Genomic DNA, 20814 nt, shown 5'->3' on the forward strand with positions numbered 1-20814 from the left:
TTTTGCTCAGCCATCCATTCTTCGGTCAGGAGTACCCATTAGCAAGCTTGTTCGTTCCTGGCTTGCTGACTCATCCCAAGACCATACGATGATAACCAGCACCCTTTGGAGTTTACAGAGTGCTTGTACATATCTGTCCTTTCCATCTTGAATCAGCTCAGCAGGAAAGAATGGGTAATTGCTAACGGTCAGTAATTGGCAAAGCAGACACTCAAACACTGTTCTCACATTAAACCCCGAACTTCATGTTGTTTTTTCCTAGAAAGCTCTGTTCTGTTTAGGCTGGGCTGATAATCAAAATAGAACCTAGAGTCAAATCAAAAAGGAGGTCACCCCGAGGCCCCCGCTGGGCCTGGATGAACCCCCAAGCAGTCGGGGTCCAAAGGCACTCAGGGTGTTCCAGCCAGAGGCGATTGGTACTCGGAACAGAAATATTTAACAACAGGTCTGAGACACTGATGCATTCAACTGAATGTCACTTCTGGGGTCAGGGTCCAGTGGGATTGATCAGAGGTGGAGGGAAAGAGATGTGGCAAGGAGATGAGACTGAATAATCCATTTTTGGAAATCAACAATAAATTTGGCCCCAAGAAAAATTTCCTTGATTGTATATGAGACCTACTGCAACAAGCAACACGCATTCTCTGAGTGGGTAAGTTCCTCATGCCCACAGTGGGCTCCATGGTGGCCCAAGATCTGAGCAAGAGGACGAGGTGGTGGGTGGCCAGTGTCCCCTGCCTCCTTTGTGTGCAGAGCCTACATCCCTCCTCTCTTTGGGACTTTAGTGTCCCCACTGGCAAGAGGGGATAATTCCATGGTCCTGAGAAAATGGTCCTTCACTACCACAAAAAGTGAAGGTAGTTACGACCACTGGGCAGGCGACTGGCTGAACCTCGAGGCTTGAGTTCCCAGACGACTGACTGGCCTCGGGTAAGTTGCTCACCTTCTCTGGGCCCAAGTTTCTTCCCATAGAGGAAGTTATGGTCTCATTTAGTTTTTCCGTTCTGTGACCCCTCTGGAATATTGATCCCTACTCAACTCCAAAATGTATGGAGGCTGCTCATAATTTAAAAACATACAAGAACAGGAAACTTAAAAGAATACAGAATTTTTAAAAAACCCCAAGCAGAAGAGGTCAGAGACACGCCAGGTTCCTAAGTTGAATGTGACTGCAGTTGAACACTCAGTTTATTTCTGAGCTTCCTGGCAGCTGAGACAAAAAGGGAAACATGTTATATTTTCTGATAAAAGGGTGCTTCAGATTCCCTTTAGGAAGGAGACCTTTTCCTGGCACTGGAATCTATTAGAGTCTTCATATCAAAGGCAGAAAGAACAAAGTCTGGCTGAAATTTTGTTAATGATACAGAGCTCTTTTTTTATTAAGGGTCTTTCTCATTTCACTCGTTTATAAAGTCTAAGGGCAAAAATATTACATTTTGTCCCAGTGAAGGTAGTTCTCTAGTTAAAATAGTTTAGTCTATGTATGTTACAGACAAAACTGAGGCCCAATAAATGCTTAATGAATTAACAATCCACCCTGATCAGGAAAAACATTGAGAATCATAGGAAAGAACAGTTGAGACACTGTGTCTTGCAAACATCAAACATCTCAGTGAGGCCGGGGCGTTTCTGGGCTGTGACACCTTCCTGTCCAGATCCTCTGAGGAGAGCTTGTTGTGTTATCGAGACTTTGTGTCTTGGTGCTTAGGACAGTGCCAGTCACATGGTGGAGAATAAATATTCGTACTATCATATGTTAGGTTCCAGACACAGGGAATTCAGGTGAGAAAGGATCCCAGAAAATGTTTGGTCCGGTGCCCTCACTGGACAGATGAAGATGCAGAGGGCTGTTACAACCTCAGCACCGATCCCCTAGGCCACCACTCTCCCAAGACCTGGTCCCCTGTCCTCTTGGATGGCAGATGTGTCTGTACAGTGGAGGAGCTGGGTCTGTCTTCCATCGCCTCCAGAGAACGCATGAAAAGGTGTGGTGACATACTCAGTTATGGGGTCCCGGAGCACAGAGAGCAGCCAGAGGCATCTGACCAGAGCTCAACAGCCCACTCCCATGTGAGATGACAGCCCAGTGAAATCGTTCACAAGTGCCACCCATCTGTGGCGAGCATTTGGGGCTCTGACTTATCACCTGAGCAGGGTGAACTCGGCAGGGTCTGTGGGCCTCTGGGGTCAGCATGGGGTTTCGGTAGAGACCCCACACGGGAGCTTAGAGGAGGATTTGCCTGTTCCTCTCACACAGGTGAGAGACGGGGCGGTGGCATATCTCATCTTCGGGCTGTACTGCAAATAAACCACCCCAGGCAGGTGAGTGTCAGGCTTGGCAGTAAGCTCTCTTGGGACATCAGCTTCTTCTGTATACTGTGGCCTCCTGGCTAGGGGCGAGGCTGCAGCCTCGAACTCAGCCCCAGTGCGTGGGGGCTTCTGTTTCCATCTTTCATGTTCAGTTCCTCTCGCTAAAGAATGTTACTCACTGCTTGTTTCTAGGCTGTGCTCCCACAGTTCCTCTGGCCTTTTGGGATGACTGTCCTGCCAGCCCACGACTCTGTTTTAGGTCTTCCTTTGGGCTTACTCCACGTTCTCTTGATTTCCCCTTAAGCTGTGGGTTCTGGCCAGGGACACTTGCATAGGACAGGTACCTACATTTCCCATGTCCTTTTGGCTCACAGGGAGATCTTGTATCTACTAATGTGTAGAATCAAATCCATCATCTTTAATTACATCTATTCCTGGACAGTCCTTTTCCCGGAGTTCCTTTGGATACCACTGGGTGACATCCTCAACCAGATCTAACTTGATCTGAGAACACTGGAACATAATTTCTAAGAGTCTGGACAGCCTCCAAAAGCAAACACAGTGGGCGGCAAGCTGGCAGTTTATGGGTGTGATGGAGACTTTCAGGAACCGCGCATCTAAGTTGGAGTTTCTCAAAGGGGCAGCTAAGATCACCTGCTTCAGGTTCCCTGCGGTGCTTGTAAAAAATACCGGTTCTTGGGCTCAACCTCTGACCCAGGAAATGAGAATTTCTAGGGGTGGTTTTTGAGAATCAGGATTTATGTCACATTAGACTGTGATTCTGGTGCACTCAAGTTTAGGACCCTCTGTTCTAGTCTCCTAAGGAAATTCCTAACAATTTTAGTTCTTTTTTTGCCCCCTTTTGAACTTCAACTTCTAGGTAGAAAATAGGCCTTCGTTTAACATACTAAATTGGAAGTTAGGAATAAAAGGATAGCCATTCCTGTTACTGAGAGGGCAGACTGCTGGAGCGGCTGTCAGCTGTTACGAGCCGGCAGGTGGCTCTCCAGTCCCAGAGCCCCTGGACTGCCCGAGCCCTGTGCCCAGAAATCTTTCTCATTCTCCTCCTTCTATTTTCCTCTTGCTTTTTCGTTCTTCCTCACAGTCCCCTATTTTCTTTTCTTTATACTCCGCCATCTCTTTCTCTTTCTCCTCCTGGTGGTTTTATCAGATGGGGTCGGGCAGGAGAGAGAGAATGCTCTGAGCTGGCAACTGGGGAGAGGGTAATACAGTGGTGGGTAGAGTGTGGGCAAACACCAAGGGCTGGTGTCATCCCCTGGAGCTAGGAACAAACACCCTAGGCCTGGAGGACAGGAGGAGGGAGGGTCGCTGCAATCCAGAATGACTTCTGCAGAGGAGCCCACGACATTGGCTCAACTCGACCGAAGGGGGCCATAGGCCAGCCCTGAGGGCACGAAGCCGGGGAGAGCACCTGGAGGGAAATGGAAGATACCAGTTCCACAGGGAAGGGAAAGAAACACACATTCTATTGATTCATTTAACATATTGATTAAGATGCTAAGTTCTCTGTTCTGTAATTTTTTTAAATGGGTGAGCTGAGTCCAGTCTGCAGAGATGCTTTTCCCTTTGACAGAGAGAGAAGTGGGGGCAGCTGACGGAGGATGGCGGGGAACCCTTGGGGCAACTGACAGAGGATGGAAGGGAACCCGGGAGGCCTAGGAGCGGTGGGAGATCCGGTTCAAACACCAACACAGACCGGACACAAGGCAGGGAATGGAGAGGTGACTCCCACCTGCCCAAGCTCCAGGATCCAGGGGGACAGACCCTGGGCACCAGGGGAAGCAGCACCAGGCCTTTCACTCACAGGAGAGGCTGTGGGGTGCTGCGGGGCCTCTGCCTGTCCGCAGGTGGCCCCTGAGCCTGGAGGGCGCTGTGTGAGGGCTGAGGGGCTGAGGTCTCCATCTGGGCTCTGATGGAATCTCCTAGGGCTCTGGAGCTCTGTCCAGTGCGGAGCCGAGGCAGACTGGAAACTGTCCTCCTGCTCTCTAGCGCGTCCTCTGACTTTAGTGGGCTTGTCCCGCCTGCACCCACCACCTGAGGCCTCACCCCAACCAGGAGCCTCCTGGAAAACAGATGCAGAGGCCGGCTCCAGCATGTCGCTGTAGTTCCTCTGCCCTGCTTTCTTTTCTTTTCTTTTCTTTTTTTATTATTATACTTTAAGTTTTAGGGTACATGTGCACAACGTGGAGGTTTGCTGCTGAATGCAGAGGCTGGCGCCAGCAAGTCGCTGCAGACCCTCTGCCCTGCTTCCTTGCTGCTCCCGGACAACCCTCCCCACCTCTTGTTACCTTGCCCACTTCCTCTGATCAGAGCCTGGCCTCCAGCTCCAGGGCTGGGCACTCTGGCGTCAGTCCATTGCCCCAGACCAGGCACTCCACGCTCCCCGACCTCTGCCTTGGTGCTGCCTGCACTGTCCACCTGGTCTTGGCTCCTGTGCAGCCTCTATGGGTAGCCCCAGCCTTTCCAGCTCCCACCTCCTGGCATAGCCCCAAGAAACATCAGACCCAGGGGCCAGGCAGTTAAGAAGGGCTAGAGAGAGGGCACTGAGGCTGTCTGGGAGGCGTGTGAGTTTCCCACTGCAGCTTATCACGCCCCTACAGTGAAGCAACTCAGGCGTCATCTCACTGAATCTCACAATTGCCATAGGAGGGATGTCTGTTACCTAGTTTACATAGTGAACCTATTTCACAGATGAGTAAACTGAGCCCCAGAGAAGATGAATGCTTTACTCGTAGATTGCACTGCCAGCGAGTATGGGCAGGAAGGGTCTTTATATCAGAGGATCATGCACTTTGTCATGCAGACCCATTACGCAGGGATCTCGCTGGAATGCGGGCTGACTCAGCAGATGCAGGGGTGGAGCCTCTGCATTGCTAACCAGCTCCCGGAAGATGCTGGTATCTCTGCTTCTGAGACCACACTTTGAGTAGTGAGGCTCTAGACCCATGGTTCTCAAGCTTCGTAATTGCCTGGGGAGATTGAAAGATGACTAGGGCTGAGACCCATCCCCAGAGATGAGAGTGCCACCTGTCCACTGGAAGTACTCTTCAGGCGATTCTCATAGGTGGCCAAGGTTTAGACCACGTCTTCTCAGTTGTCGGTGTGCCCCAAGATCCCCTGGAGAGTTTGTTAAAACCCAGATTCCCGGTCCCCATCTCCAGAGATCCTATTCTGGAGGTCTGAGGGCAGGGCCTGAGAACTTGCATTCCTAATACATTTCTCGGTGATGCTGACGGTGGTGGTACAGGCACCGTGTTCTGAGCGGGAAGGCTGTATACACCAGTGGCTCCCAAAGGGGGTCCATGGACCAGTGGCATCAGCATCACTTGGGAACTTCTTAGAAATGCAAATTCCTGGACCGTACCCTAGACATACTGAATCAGAAACTGTGTGTTTCTTAGTGTTTCAGCAATCCTCCCACTCAAGTAGTCCGGATGTACCCGAGGTTTGAGAGCCGCTGCTCTGGACCTGGCATGGTTGCTATGTTTTAGCAATCCTCCTCCCCACCCAAGTTATCTGGATGCACCTCAGGTTTGAGAACCGCTGCTCTAGGCCTGGCATGGTTGCACCTCAGAAGGATCCCAGCTCAGTCTCCTCAGCCCAGGCTGGAAGGTGAGCTTGCTGCCCTTGAGGAATCCTAGCGTTTGGGAGGTTGAAGGCCATTCTTTGGTTCCCAGGGGACCAGGTGGCCCACACCTGCTGGGTGTGAGACAGGAATGATGTGGACTTGGCCCGGGCCAGATGAATCACGAGCTCCTCTCCATTGCGTGAACGGTCGGAAGCGAGAACATCTGTTCAATGGTTCTCACTTTCGTGTTTTGTGCGGAATAAGAGTTAAACTGCCAAATCCCATCAGACAGCCGTCTGTTGCCCCGGTAACACCCTGCAGCTGCCGGAAAGAGAGAGATGGCGCTTCCAGGCACCAAGCCTTCATTCTCCCAAGTCTCAAGCGAGTTGTTTGGTGCCTTAGTTTTCTGTCTGGAAAGAGGGGAATCGGGAACCCGTCCCACAGGCCCCCTGCGTGCCTGAGCAGCTCATGTTCGATGACTGGGAATGTTCTTGTGTTCCTCCTCCCTGCGTTTGTGCAGCAAAATGTTCTCTGTGCACGAGGTGCCATGCTAGGCGAAGTGGTCAGCGGCAAACCAGGCAGACAGCTGCCTCTAGGCTGTGTCTTGAGTGGGAAAGTCTGTGGGACCCCCAGATCCCTGGGGGACCATGGTGCTCGGGGGAGCCTTCCACCGTTGCTCCCGCATCTCTGTAGTGAGAGGATCGAGGACACGGACACGTGCCCTACTTGCATCCATGCCCACAGGGCTGACGTGCTTGTCAGAGCTCAGATAAGCCGAACTTGGAAGGAAGCGGGCTTTCTCAGAACTGGGAAGGAAGGACTTAAGATGGACGTGTGTCCACAGGACCCAGGGGACCTGCCATCCACGAGGCCAGAGCTTGCTGGCGTTCAGATTCTGGGGCCTTGGCAATATGGTTTCCTAAGAGGACAGCTGAGAGCCCAGCAAGCAGGCTTGTGGTCCAATCCAGTTGGTGGCCCTTGGACAGTCCCTTCAAGAGAGAGGGAAGGGAAGGCAATGTAAAGAGGAGGGTTGGACCCCTAGTGGAGGAAGGCTGTAAACACGCATGCACGGGGTTGTGGACTCTGGGTTTAGCAGGGCCCTGGAGTGCTGGCTGGGGAAACTAAGTCCGAATGCAATTCCCACAGACGTGGGCTATGTCAGGGGAAAGGGCTTTAGAGGATACTGCAGGTTTAAGCCCAGGACTCATTCCCTGTGCAGTGAGAGCAGGTCTGGCAGTGAGAGTGGGCCCAGCTGCAGCTGCTGGGGCAATCAAGGGATGAGGGGCCCCTGCCCTGACCAGGTGACTCCAGGGTGGGCAGGCAAGCTCCTGCAGGTGAGGTCATGTGACTTTGCCGGGAGTGGCTAGGACAGGCAGGTGCTGATTGTTGGGAGGACTTCGGGGGGCAATTTCATTTTTATTTTCAAGACCAGGATGTTGTCCAAATGCCCCATGACGGTTGAGATGCCATTTTCGCTGATTGAAAGACCCCAACATGCTCTGGGTGAACTGGGCTGCCCTTGGAGAATGATGTGTGTCATGGTTGTTTCAGGCCCTGAATGGGAAATCCGGGGTCCTGCCACTGAGGAACGTCACTCATGAGTGGTTCACAGCCTCCAGGTCTAAGCTCCGGCCCAAGGAAGGCTCCGTGTCATCAGTACAGTCCCGAGGGGTTCAACCTGCTTCCGTTTTGCAAAAATGAGCAGACAGGTGTCCTAGAAGCCCCAGGGAAGCATGGGGATGTTGGGTTTTTAGAACCAACCATTCATTTCTCCCACAACCACAGTCCAATCAAGGTGTTCCCCCAGGATACAGGAGAAGCTCAGGCAGCCCTTGCCCTGGCGAGGTAGGTCAGGGGGGTAAATGCAAGACAGGACCGCAGGAGAAGGTTCTCAGAGCTGAGCAGCCCACTGAGGCACAAGATCTTGAGTGGTAGGTACCCTGTGTTGGTGGCCCAGGGCTGAGAGGCTGATGTGCGGTCACTGCCACCACCCTCTGCGGCGGGGATTCTGTTGCCCATTTTATAGACGTGGAAATGAAGGCTCAGAGCGGTGAATTAACTTGCCTAGTGGCACTCGGCTGTGAGCTGGGATTTGAATCCAGGACTGACCCCAGTTCATGCAGTGTTCACGTCATTCATTCATTCAGCAGCTACTTAGGAAGAGAATTCTTATCTGGGTACCTGGAATCTCAGCACTTTGGGAGGTGGGAGGATTGCTTGAATCCAGGAGTTCAAGACCAGCCTGAGAAACATAGGGAGACCCTGTCTCTACAAAATAATTAAAATTAGCCAGGCATGATGGCATTTGCCTGTGGTCCCAGCTACTTGGGAGGCTGAGGTGGGAGGATTGTTTGAGCCTGGGAGGTCGAGGCTGCAGTGCTCCATGATCATACCATGGCACTCCAGCCTGGGTGACAGAGTGAGACTTGATCTTAAAAAAAAAAAAAGGAAGGGTCTTCTTTGTGTCAGGCCCTATTTGAGACACTGTGGATTCACACTGAGCAAAAATTCCTGCCCATATTGTCTGGTCATCCCAGTGACAGCAGGAAGACTGGAGGCAGGTATCGAAGCAAAGCCGTGTTTAGGGATATCCGTGGAAATGGCTATGGAAAAAAGTACAGCAGATAAGGAGAGGTGGAACATTTGGGGCAGGGCTGCTCTTTTAAACAGGGTGGTCGAGAAAGACCTCGCTGATACAGTGACATTTGAACAGAGGGGATAGCTAGTGCAAAGGCCCTGAGGTAGAGCAGGTCAGAGCCGACAGCTGCCAGTGTGGCTGCAGCCACATGAGCAGGAGTTTGAGGTGGAGAAGGCCAGTGGGGGAGTAGGGCCTGTCTCAGGACTTGGCTTGGACTCTGAACTGGCTGCCCCTGGAAGGGCTGAGAGAGGAGAAGTAGGATGTGCTCGGTCTGACACTATTGAGCGTTAAGTCTGCCGACTGCAGGGGCACTGGGCAGGAGCCAGGGAACCAGAAAGGATTGAAGGACAGGCTCAAAACACAGTCACTACTTAGAGATTCAAACAGGGGCCACCACTGAGATCCTATCCGGCTTCAAAAACAGATGAACCAGGCCAGGTGCGGTGGCTCATGCCCATAGTCTCAGCACTTTGGGAGGCCAAAGCGGGTGGATCACCTGAGGTCAGGAGTTCGAGACCAAGCTGACCAATATGGTGAGACCCCGTCTCTACTGAAAATACAAAACTTAGCCAGGTGTGGTGGTGGGGGCCCGTAATCCCAGCTACTCGGGAGGCTGAGGCAGGAGAATTGCTTGAACCCGGGAGGCAGAGGTTGCAATGAGCTGAGATCACGCCATCGCACTCCAGTGTAGATGACACAGTGAGACTCTGTCTCAAAACAAACAAAGAAACAAACAAACAGATGAACCAGAATATCAACCTAAACATGGAACAGAGAAGATAAGCAACATTGAACCAACCTTCCTTCCAAGTTCCAAAAGATGTAAGACATCATAAATAAACAAAAATACATTTGTGCCTTCTAGCGGAAATCCTCCCTGGGCTGCAACACCAGAAAGAAAGAAGTCAAGTCCTACCTCTCAGAGCACCAGGGGACCTCCCTTTTGGGGTTCACCACAGCCTGATCCCCAGTCCAGCATGGCAAATGGGGACTACAAGTCGGGGACTTCAGAAATGTGGCATGATGGTGTCCCCCAAAGCTGGTTAGGGAACAGAGTTGTACTATGTGACTTGATAGCAGCTCTATTGTATGATAATATTAAGTTTTGGAGCTGTGGGGGAAGCATTTAAGCCTACTTATGGTTTGCATTTTCTTACTTCTTTAAAAAGGTGGAAAATAAGTCCCCTCTGTGCTCCTAGGTAGGGCCATTTCCTCCCACTCTGTCACCCCACAGAAAGTCATGATTAGGCCAAGATGGTTTTCATTGTACTTCAAAGAACAATGCACAGTAAGACCAGCATTTTAAGTGGAGAAAGTGGTTTCATGCCCTCCCCCCAAATAAAAGGGATAGCTTTTACTCTCAGAAAGGTGGTGTATAATAGCCATGCATTTGTGTTGGGTGAATACTAAATGTCCCATGTTATTGTCCATGAAACAATGATTCTTCGGCCCCTCAGGTGGTGGAAGGACCAGCCACTCTCACTGGGCTCCCTTCCTCCTGGCGACGTTCCCCTCAGAAGGCAGGTTTGCTCCTGCCTGGCATAAGAACTGTGCAACTGTGGGCAAATGAGGCGATGGAGGTTCCGCGTTAAAAAGCTAAAAGGAGCAAACCAGAGTTCAGAATCCCATTTTTCCAGCTCGCTGGGCTGCAGTTGCCCGCCTCTCAGACTGTGCACAGTGTTGCCAGGAAGCTGGTGGTGTGCTGGGTCTGTGTGTGCCACCCATGTGGGTGGGACCACGTGAAGGAGGTTCTGCCCAAAAAGACAGTCCTGAATTTCTCTTTCGGTTTCTTCATTCACTTATCAAGTGTGGACTGTGTGTTCACTCTGTGAGCCAAGGCCGGGCCTGGATTCTGGCTTTCAGTGATTCCACCCCGACTCCTATTTCCCCAGCCGCCCCTAGCCACACTCTGAGGACGCCAGGCCCAAGCTCTGCCCAAAAGGCATTCTGCAGCATCGTCAATGTCTCTTGACTCACAGCTCCCACTGTCACTCAAGCCACCACCTCCTCTTGCCTGGCATGTTGCCAGTGAGCAATTGGCTGCCACATGGCCTCCAGCGTCCCGGCTGGTGGGCACACCAGAGTCGGAGTGATCTTCTTAATTGGTAAATTGGATCTTGCAGCTTCACTGTTTAAATCTTTTCAGTGACTTCCCTTTGTACTTAGAAAAAAAATGCAACTTCTTCTGCTGGGCTTCATCCGCTCACAGCCTTCCCCTCCACCCTCACTCTGGGTCATGCTCTCTCTGCCTGCCGTGCCTCCAATACTCGCCTTTTGCACCCCAGCACCCATGCCCTCTGCCCCTCGATCTTTGCCTGGCTGGCTCCTCCTCACTCAGTGTTCGGGACAAATGCCCCTGGCCCTAACCCATCTAGCCAGTCTGGCCTGGTCTTCGCTGTCTCTCATGTTTCATTTATGGCTCTTATTGTTTGTTTACTTGTTTGTTGTTGACTTTTAACTTTCTCAGTCCCCACTGGGATGCAAGCGATCTCCAAGCTCCTAGAATTGTTCCTGCCTCTTCACAGGCCCTTACACTGTGTGTGCTGCAGGAGTGAACGGGTGATTAGATGAGGGAGTGAGAAGGAATGATACCTCCTGCCTTGGGACTGTGAGGCGCTGGCCTTGGTCTCAGACCTGAGGTTATGATTCTCGGATTCTGCATGACCCTGGACAAATCCTTTGTCCCAAAGCCTCAGTTTCCTTATCTGTAAATTGAGAATGACGCCCCTGTGGCTGGGCTGTGTTGAGGATCAAATAAGATAACGATGCGGAAGCGGCAGACGGCTGACCTAGAGTGGAAATTCGATGAGTTTGCATTTTCCTTTCTTGTGGAGGCGTGGGAATATTCCCTGATCAAAGGAAAGTCCTCCCTCTCTCTTACTTTAATCATTTTCCTCCCCCGGCCTTGGAAGTAAGCGTGCATCTTGACCCGGAGACTGGGGCAGTCATCTGCCAGGGTAATGCTACGAGCATGCCTGATGTTTATGGGTTAATGGGCTTGAGAGTTCCCTTGACATCCTGGAGTAGACTGTACCTCCGCAGTTCCTGACCCGCCTGCTATACCTGCACCCACCTGCTGTATCTGAACTAACTGCCTAGGAAAAGACCTCTATGTATTTTCCTGATTGGAAGAGAGTTTTAATGGGGCAGGTTGAAGACTGAGTCATGGACAGGGCCAGGACTAGGGTAAGACACACAAGGTGCCAGGGTGCAAATTTTAAGGAGCCCCCCCCCCACCTTCAGGCTTTTGCAATCCCAGGAGTGATCCCTGAGAGTGAGTGCTGCCTTAAATCCTGCACTCCGGGCATTTCATTGCCTCGCCGTAGTTCCAGCCCTGGTCACGGAAACTCATGTTTGGAAGGAGAACCACTTCCCACCCATTCTCAGATTCCTCCTAGAGGGTTCCTGCCATTGGAACACCAGAGGAAAGGGCGCAAGGTGGTGTCTGTTCTGAGAGGATTGTTCCTCTGTCTTTTCCAATACTGGATGCCCTGGACAGAGTGTTTGTGTCCTGTGAAATTCATATATTGAAGGGTAACCCACAATGGGATGGTATTAGGTGGGGCCTTTGGGAAATCAAGAGTTTAGATGAGGTCATGAAAGTGGAGCCTTAGCAATGGATTAGTGTCCTTATAAGAAGAGGGAGACACCAGCAAGCTTGTTCTCTCTGTCCAGCATGTGAGGACACAGCAAGAAGGTGGCTGTCTGCAAGTAAGAGAGCCCTCACCAGGAACCAAATCCACTGGCACCTTCATCTCAGACTTCCCAGACTCCAGAATTGTGAGAAATAAACATCTAGTATTTAAGCCACACAGGGGTATTTTGTTATAGCAACCAGAGCTGATTAAGATACTGGCCAAAACCAGTCTCCCTATAACATCTACCCATTTCTCCTGTGCCCCCTACCTCTGGGTCACAGAGAACCAGTGTCCCTTTCTACATGGCAAGCAGAAGGGACCCAGATCCTCTCCCACTTCTGTGGTCTCCAGGCCAGGCCTCGCCATAGAGTGGGGAGGGAGGGACACTGGAGAGATCCGGTGACCAGGAGAAGTTATTCAGGGAAAGTTGCATGAACTGTCATTATCTACACATGAGCTCAGTCCAAGGACCCACAAAGTGAGCCAACACCCACAGTCACCCAGGAGAGGTGGTCACAACCCAGAGTGTCAGCATCACACTCTGGTTACAGAAAGCCCTGCATGGTTTCCCCCAGTCTGTGGGCAGATTAGGCCCTATTCTCAGGCTTGATGCCTTCCTGTTGAAATGCAGATGTAGCTTTTGCACACAAGGTGAGACCCGCTCTCACGATAAAGCATCCAGGCCTTCAGCTCTCTCAGAGCTGGATAATGACTGCGATGACAATAATAGTTCCTAAAAGGCTTCTGTTCTGTTTGCTCTCTGCAGAAGCTCTGGAAGCTAAGTTGTACTTTCTCATCCAGTGATGAGCCCATCGTTTCTCTGTAGGACAGAGAAGGAGGACTGAGTTGCTCCATTTCACAGTTGAGAAAATGCAGGCAAAAATGGCCACTGCCTCCATCAGCGGGTGGCCCAGGCTGAGTCCAGGCGCTCCTGCCTGTGTCTTCCTCTGTAAAAGGGGAATGTTGGCTCCCGTGGCGATCATATGGGTGATCTCTCGCTCATGGGTGCTGGCACACCGTGTCCCAGGTGATGAAAGCCTCCTAAACCAGTGATATCCAGCTTTCAGGATGACCCCTGCCCTGAGTAGTTGGTGTGTGCCCTCCTGGGAGAATGGCAGCACCCACCGGGCAACCCATTGTCACTTTTGATTTCACCAAATGAAGCACAGTGAAAATGAAGATGAACATCCTAATCCCATAATCGCATTAGTGCCGGCTCTAAAGAGTCGCAGTCGCCCCAAGCCCCAGCACTCGGGCCTCTGTTTCCCAGGCTCTTCACAGATGGCGCACAGAGAACGTTCCTCCTCCAGATGACTTGGCTTGGTTGCCATCCAAACGGGAACTTGCACCTCATGGAAGGGCTGGCAGAGTCCATTTGAAGACTATTTTGAGACTCAGGGATTAGGTAAACAGCAATGATAGCTGTTCAGATTTTTCAGTCTGACACAAGTGAGGGAAACTGAGGCCCAGAGAGGGCAAGTGACTTACTCAAGATCACACAACATAAAAGTAGGCTAATCCACTTTCCAAATCACGTGGGTTTCTTTTTCCTTTCAGTTCAGTAGATTTAGAAAGCACCAAAGTTTAATTACACATCTAACTATAGTCACCAAGTTGTTTTTTTTTTTTTAACACTTTGATTCAGTTTTTAAAAAATCACATTGGGGATCATTTTTAGATTCGATATCGTTGTTGGATCCTAATTTGGTTTAGTTCAAGTTTCTGGACCCAAACCAACATGATCTGTGTGGATTTCCCCACTCTCCAGTTTCGCTTGTTTTGAGGAGGGATGGAGAGGCCCATCCTGGGATAAGGAGAGGCCCCCGCATTGGCAAGTCCCATTCCCCACTCCTGGATGGCCGGGAGGGAAGGGGCCATGATGCCCAGAGTAAGACTGGGCATCAGCGGCTCTTGGCAGGTGGAAGCTCCATCTGCCCTGCAGTCTCATCTCATTTTCCTTCCTGTTGGTGACTGTGCCATCAGCATACCAGGGTCTGCCTATCTGTCTCTTGGGAGCCTGCAAGACATTGATGTATCATCCCCAGTCACTGCAGCCTGTCACTGCTTAGGGAGCAGGTGGGGAGAAGGGCACATCATGGGCCACAAGAGGCTCCCTGAGGTCTGTGGACCCCAGGGAGTAGAAGGGCCTGAAGGAAGGGAATGGGGTATTCCAATGGGGACATGCCTGGAGTAGACTCTACCTGTACCCACCTGCTATGCCTGAACCCATTGCCTAGGAAAAGGCCTCCCTGGGCTTTCCGGATTGGAACACAGCTTGGATGGGGCAGGTCGAAGACTGAGTTATGACCGGGCGCAGTGGCTCCCGCCTGGAATCCCAGCATTTCAGGAGGCCGAAGTTGGTGGTTCTTCTGAGGTCAGAAGTTCAAAACCAGCCTGGCCCACATGGTGAAACCCCATCTGTACTAAAAATACAAAAATTAGATGGGCGTGGTGGCATGTGCCTGTAATCCCAGCTACTCGGGAGGCTGAAGCCCAAGAATTGTTTAAACCCAGGAGGCAGAGGTTGCAGCAAGCCAAGATCGTACCATTGCACTCAAGCCTGGGTGACATAACAAGACTCCATCTCAAAAAAATAAATAAATAAAAATAACTGAGTTATGGACAGGGCCAGGACTAGGGTGAGAAAAGCAAGATGCCAAGGTACACATTTTAAGGAAGCTCTCACCTTCAGGCTTTTGCAAGCCCAGAAGAGGAGAGAGGTCTTACCTGTATCTGGGAAGCTGAAGACAGATTAATCCCAGTTTCTAGTTCAATTCCTTCTGTCCCCACTGGCCACAGCAGAGGTGCAAAGGGGCAGCCCAGCACTTGCTGTGATTATTGGCTCAAGCCCTTTGAAACCATTGGTGCCATGCTTCCCTTTGACATCTCCTGTTCTCCTAAAGGCAATGATGATGCTGGCGCTCTCGGAAAGCCCCAAGAGGGCTGTAGACTCCTGACTCCTGGAGCTGTCCCTGAGCTGTCTTCCCAGCGGTATCTGATCACCATGCTTAGCACTGTCCTCTCTGTTGATAATTGGCTGAACTCCCAAGTTGAGGCCTGGGCCCTTCATCCTCTCCAGCCTCAGGGAAACTCTTGGCCTTCTTGGGGAACCTCTCTAAGGGGTAGGTGTGGTGCCTGCTTTGTATGGGGTGTTGGGCAGACCCTGAAGATGGGTCCCCAAGACCCAGGGATAGAGGCCTAGTAAGCCACTAGTGTCCCCGACCACTGTCCATACCGGGGTGCCTCTCAGATGGGCAGAAAAAGGAAATGAAATGACTGCGATGACAATCGGAGTGAGGGAGGCCACAGGGGAAGGCTCTGCACATTCACTTTTGAGGATCAGCCCTAGAAAACTGTCAGAGGAAGAGAGGGTCCCAGCTCCTTTCTGCCTACTTCCTCCTGGCATCACTGGGCCCCAGGAGAGGACCTGTGAGGGGGGAGCAGCAAGGTGGCAGGAGAAACGCAGGCCAGGGAGCCAGGAGCACTGGGCAGGCACGTCCCTCTCAGGGCTCAGCCTTCTTCCTTTGTAAAAGGAAGAGCTGGGTTCCCACCCATTCTTCTCCATCTTTCTGTTGTCGTGCCCTCACCCTCTCACCCAGCAGCCACTCAGGGCCCTGAAGCCCAGGGCAACAAGGAATCACCCCATGGCCACAGCTTCCCTCTCAGCATTTTGTCAAGGCAACATGACATTGAAATAAATACCCAGGGCCGCATGGGAAGAGGAAGTGTCCAGTGTGGGCCTGGATCTCATTCTACCTCTGTTACAGTGAGCCTCAGACAAGTTTCTCTGCACCCCAACTTCTTCTCTAGAAAGGGGAGACTCAGGCTAGCTCATTCCCATGTTTCTGGCATCTCTGTGGGTGTCTGGCAGGGGAAACAGAACCACATAGCTTGGGTTCACTTCCCAGCTCTGCTGTCTACTACTTGTGTGACCTTAGGCAAACTACTTGCCTCAGTTTCTTCACCTGTAAAATGGGACTATGAAGAATACTTCATAGGTTATGTTACGTGAGTTAATACACATGACATGCTTAGACCTATATCTGACTTAGAGTCCTCACTGCATAAATGTTACCTTGAAAAGGCAGAGACTGGACGTGGTAGTGAGTGCCTGTAATTCTAGCACTTTGGGAGGCCTACTTGGGGGGATCACAAGAGCCCAAAAGTTCAAGACTGACCTGGATAACATAGTGAGACTTTATTTCTACAAAATAAATAAATAAATAAATAAATAAGAAAATTAACTGGGCATGTTGGGACACCCCTGTAATCCCATTTATTCAGGAGGCTGAGGTAGGAGGATTGCTTGAGCCTGGGAGGTCAAGACTGCAGTGAGCAGCAATCATCTGTGTTAGGCTGTTCTTGCACTGCCATAATCACAACTGGATATCCACATGCAAAAGAACGAAGCTGGGGGCCAGGTGCAGTGGCTCACACCTGTAATCCCAGCACTTTGGGAGACCAAGGCTGGGGGATCACCTGAGGTCAGGAATTCGAGACCAGCCTGGCCAACATGGTGAAACCCCATCTCTACTAAAAATACAAAAATTAGTCAGGTGTGGTGGCATTTGCCTGTAATGCTAGCTACTTGGGAGGCTGAGGGTGGACAATCACTTGAACCCAGGAGGCAAAGATTGCAGCAAGCTGAGATTGCACCATTGCACTACAGCCTGGGAGAAAAGAGCAAAACTCTGTCTCAAAAAAAAAAAAAAAAAAAAAGAAAAGAAAAGAAAAAGAAAAAAAAGAATGAAATTGGACCCTTACCTTACATCATACACAAAAACCAAGTCAAAATGCATCATAGACCTAAATGTTAAAGCTAAAACTATACAACTCTTAGAAGAAAACATAGGCGTAAACCTTCATGATTTTGGATTAGGCAAAGCCTTCCTAAATATGACACCAAAAGCACAAATGACAAAAGAAAACATGGACAGATTAGACTTCATCAAAATGAAAAATTTTTGTGCTTCAAAGAAGAAAGACATCAAGAAAGTTTGACATCATCAAGAAAGAGAAAAGACAGCCCATAGAATGAGAGAAAGTATTTGTAAACAATGTGTTTGATTAGGGACTTATATCCAGAATAAATAGAGAATTCCTACTCAATAATAGACAACTCAATTAATAAATGGGCAAAAGATTTCAATAGACATTTCTTCAAAGAAGATATATAAATGGCCACTAAGCACGTGAAAAGACACTCAACATCATTAGTCTTTAGGGAAATACAAGTCAAAACCACACTGTGATACCACATCACTCCCACTTGAATGGCTAAAAACAAAAAGACAATAACAAGGGTTGGCAAGAATGTGCAGAAATTGGAACACTCACTCACATTGTTTGTGGGAATACAAAATGGTGCAGCCATGATGAAAAACAGCTTGCTTATTCCTCCAAAAAGTTAAACATAAAGTTACCGTGTGACCCAGCAGTTCCGCTACCATGTCTATGCCCAAGAGAATTGAAAACATATGTCCATATGAAAATTTGTAGATGAATGTTTATAGCAGCATTACTCATAACAGCCAAAAAGTGGAAACAACTCAAATGTCTATCAGCTAATGAATATGACAAACAAAATATGGTATATACATATAATGGAACATTACTCAGCAATAGAAAGGAATGAAGTATTGATGCATGCTACACTGTGGCTGAAACTTGAAACATGCTAAGTGAAAGAAGCCAGGCACAAAGGCCATATATTGCATGATTTCATTTGCATGAAATGTCCAGAATATGCTAATCCTTAGAGACGACAGTAGACTAGCACTTGCCAGAGGCTGTGGTGAGAGGAAAGAACAGGCAGCAGCTGCTGGAGAGTTCAGGATTTCTTTTTGGGATAATGCAAATGTTCTGGGACTATATGGTGGCAATGGTTGCACAACTCTGTGGAAATACTGAAACTGGTGAAGTTTACGTCTTAAAAGGGTAAATTAATACAGCTATTATATAAAGGAGGGCAAGAGGATTCAGATCATCTAGATTTTTCCCACACTTGTAAAATAAGATGAATAGTACCAGACCCACTGAATTGTTGCAGATTCAAATATAACAGTGTGGGGCTCGGCAACATAGCAGTGGGAGCCCTGGGCTTGTTTTCCTACAACTAGATGGTCCCATCTGGAGGTGATGGAGACAGTGACAGATCATCAGGCATTAGATTCTCATAAGGAACACACAGCCTAGATCCCTCACATGCGCAGTTCACAATAAGGTTCACACTCCTGTGGGAATCTAATGCTACCACTGATCTGACAGGAGGCAGAGCTCAGGTGGTAATGTTTGCTCACCTGCCACTCACCTCCTGCTGTGCAGCCGGGTTCCTAACAGGCCACAGACCAATACCTGTCCATGGCCCAGGGGTTGGGACCCCTGTGCTAAGAGGAGACTCAGGTTCATTCATGAAGGATCTGCCCCCATGATCCAATCACCTCCCACCAGGCCCCACCTCCAGCACTGGGGACTACATTTCAACATGAGATTTGGGCAAGGATACACATTCAAACTATATCATCATCTCTACAAAAAAATAAAGAAAATTAGCCAGGCATGGTGGCATATATCTGTGGTCCCAGCTATGGGGGAGGCTGAGGTGGGAGGATTGCTTGAGACTGCTTGAGCTCAAGAGTTTGAGGCTGCAGTGAGCTGTGATGTTGCTTGTCAGGGCAACAGAATGAGACCATGTCTCAAACAAAAGAAAAAACAAATATAATAATGCAAGGAAATAACAGTTCAGCACATCACAGGATGCTAAGAGTATGGGAGGTTCTGACATACTGACTGTATTAATGCTTGTTGGGGGTCTATGGACTATGCATACAATAAGCAAGCTCATGGATGATGTGGGTGGTAAGTGGACCTCTTTCTACTCTGACTGGCTGCCTCCCAGGTCACTACCCCATTACCCGATCACTTCAGAGCAGGAATGTCACAGGGAGCCCTGTGGGTGAACTTGGGTCCCCTTCCTGGGCAGGAGCCTTGAGGCAGCCGCTGAGGCAGGTGGGCTGAGGCCTGGGGTGGGGATGGAGGCTTTGGAAAAGCCTGGAGAGGGGCAGGAGGGCTGCAGGAGGTCATACTCTGGACCTATGCTGCATATGCCCTTTATAGCTGGTCCTTCTCCTTCCCACTCCCCCACCCACTGGCTCACAATTTCCCCTGCTGATCCTGGCTTTTTCTCAGCCAACTAGAGGAGGGCAGGGGGCTGGCTGTGGCCTCTTGGTACTCCTGTTGTCCCCACTCAGCCCAGCCTTTCTGCAGGCGTCTCTTCCCCACCTGGCATCCCCATAACAGCTGCCACCCCTGCTCCCTCCCGGGCCCGGGCTGCCCAGGTCAGGAGAAAAATCTCGTTCCTCCCTCTCCCAGTGCCACTGACATGCATCTGGGGTGGTTTCTGCCTGCGCCGCTTCACACCTGCTGTGCTGCAGCCTACTTAGAAGAGGTGGCAGCCTCCCAGGTCCCCACTCCCAGGGGAAGATGAGACTCTGGAGCAGAATAGAATGATGGGCCGTGAGGTCAAGGACCAGCCGTCCCATTCTGCAGGTGAAGACCCCGAGGTCTGGGAAAGTGCAGGGCTTGTGTAAGAGGGCAAGATCAGAAAGAAGCCATGCAGTGTGAAATGGACCGGAGGCCACTACTGCTATTTGGGAGTAAAACCAAGTTCCTCCCAATGCAGCCGCCGGTCATTCTGTCTTCACTCACACCTCCCCAGCCTTCTTGCTGTTCCACCGCAAACCCATTCCCCTCTCTGAGCTGCAGCCTGAGTGTTACCCGTGTGTCGCTCAGCACCTTGTCCCGTTCTGGTGTGCATTCCCCCATCACCACTGTGGAGGCCACACACACACACACACACACACACACACACACACACACTTCTCTATCCCTCTGTTTTATTTTCCCCACAGTCCTTGTCCCCGAGCATGATTTTCCAACACTCTTTGCTCATTTGAACACTGTCTGCCTCTGCCTGGAAACTGAGTTCCAAGGGCAGGGACCTGGGGTGCTGTGGCCTCCAGACTTCCTGGGCACCTGCTGCAAGGGACTGACCCAGGATAGCAGCCCTGAGGTCGTAGATGGATGGGTGACTCCGTTTGGCCCTTGACCATTTGGAAAGCACAGGAAGACGTCAGAGCAGGCTGCTGAGGTTCTGGAGCTCACAGTCAGTCCTGGATGGGAATCCCCACTCCCCATCCTTGCTGTTTGGCCTTGAGCAAGTAACTTACCATCTCTGCACCTCAGGGTTCTCGTGTGTAGAAAAATGTAGTGATAGTACCTGTGCAATGGGCAGTTGTGAGACTTTGATAGGACAGCATCTGAGAAACTTCTAGCAAGCTGCCTGCCCTGGAAAGTGTTCTACAATTACTCCTGGATGACCTTGGGAGGCGATGGTTTGGCCAGCAAGCCAAGGGCCTGTGGTGCTTGCCAACTGGATCATATGTTCTCGCCATCTCAAATTCTTTTCGGAATGTGCTGAGGTATGAACGAATGAATTATTAAGCATTCTCTGTCTAGGAGACTAGGTTTTCTGTTCTTGTCAGGGGTTTTCAGACTAAAACTGTTGTGGGGACACATCCCTTTCTTCATTTGCACCTGCTGGAAGTCAAGAGAGAATCCAACAAGAGACCTTTGTTCCC

At 50.3% G+C, this 20814-nt stretch overlaps 1 protein-coding gene across 1 annotated transcript in view; it reads left to right on the forward strand.

Moving 5' to 3' along the window:
• The window catches only part of XKR6 (XK related 6), a 299519-nt gene that overhangs the window by 228133 nt on the left and 50572 nt on the right, over positions 1 to 20814 (forward strand). The gene's annotated exons all lie outside the window — the stretch shown is intronic.

This window comes from Macaca mulatta, chromosome 8 (assembly GCF_049350105.2).
Source record: "Macaca mulatta isolate MMU2019108-1 chromosome 8, T2T-MMU8v2.0, whole genome shotgun sequence".
NCBI classification, from domain to species: Eukaryota; Metazoa; Chordata; class Mammalia; order Primates; family Cercopithecidae; genus Macaca; species Macaca mulatta.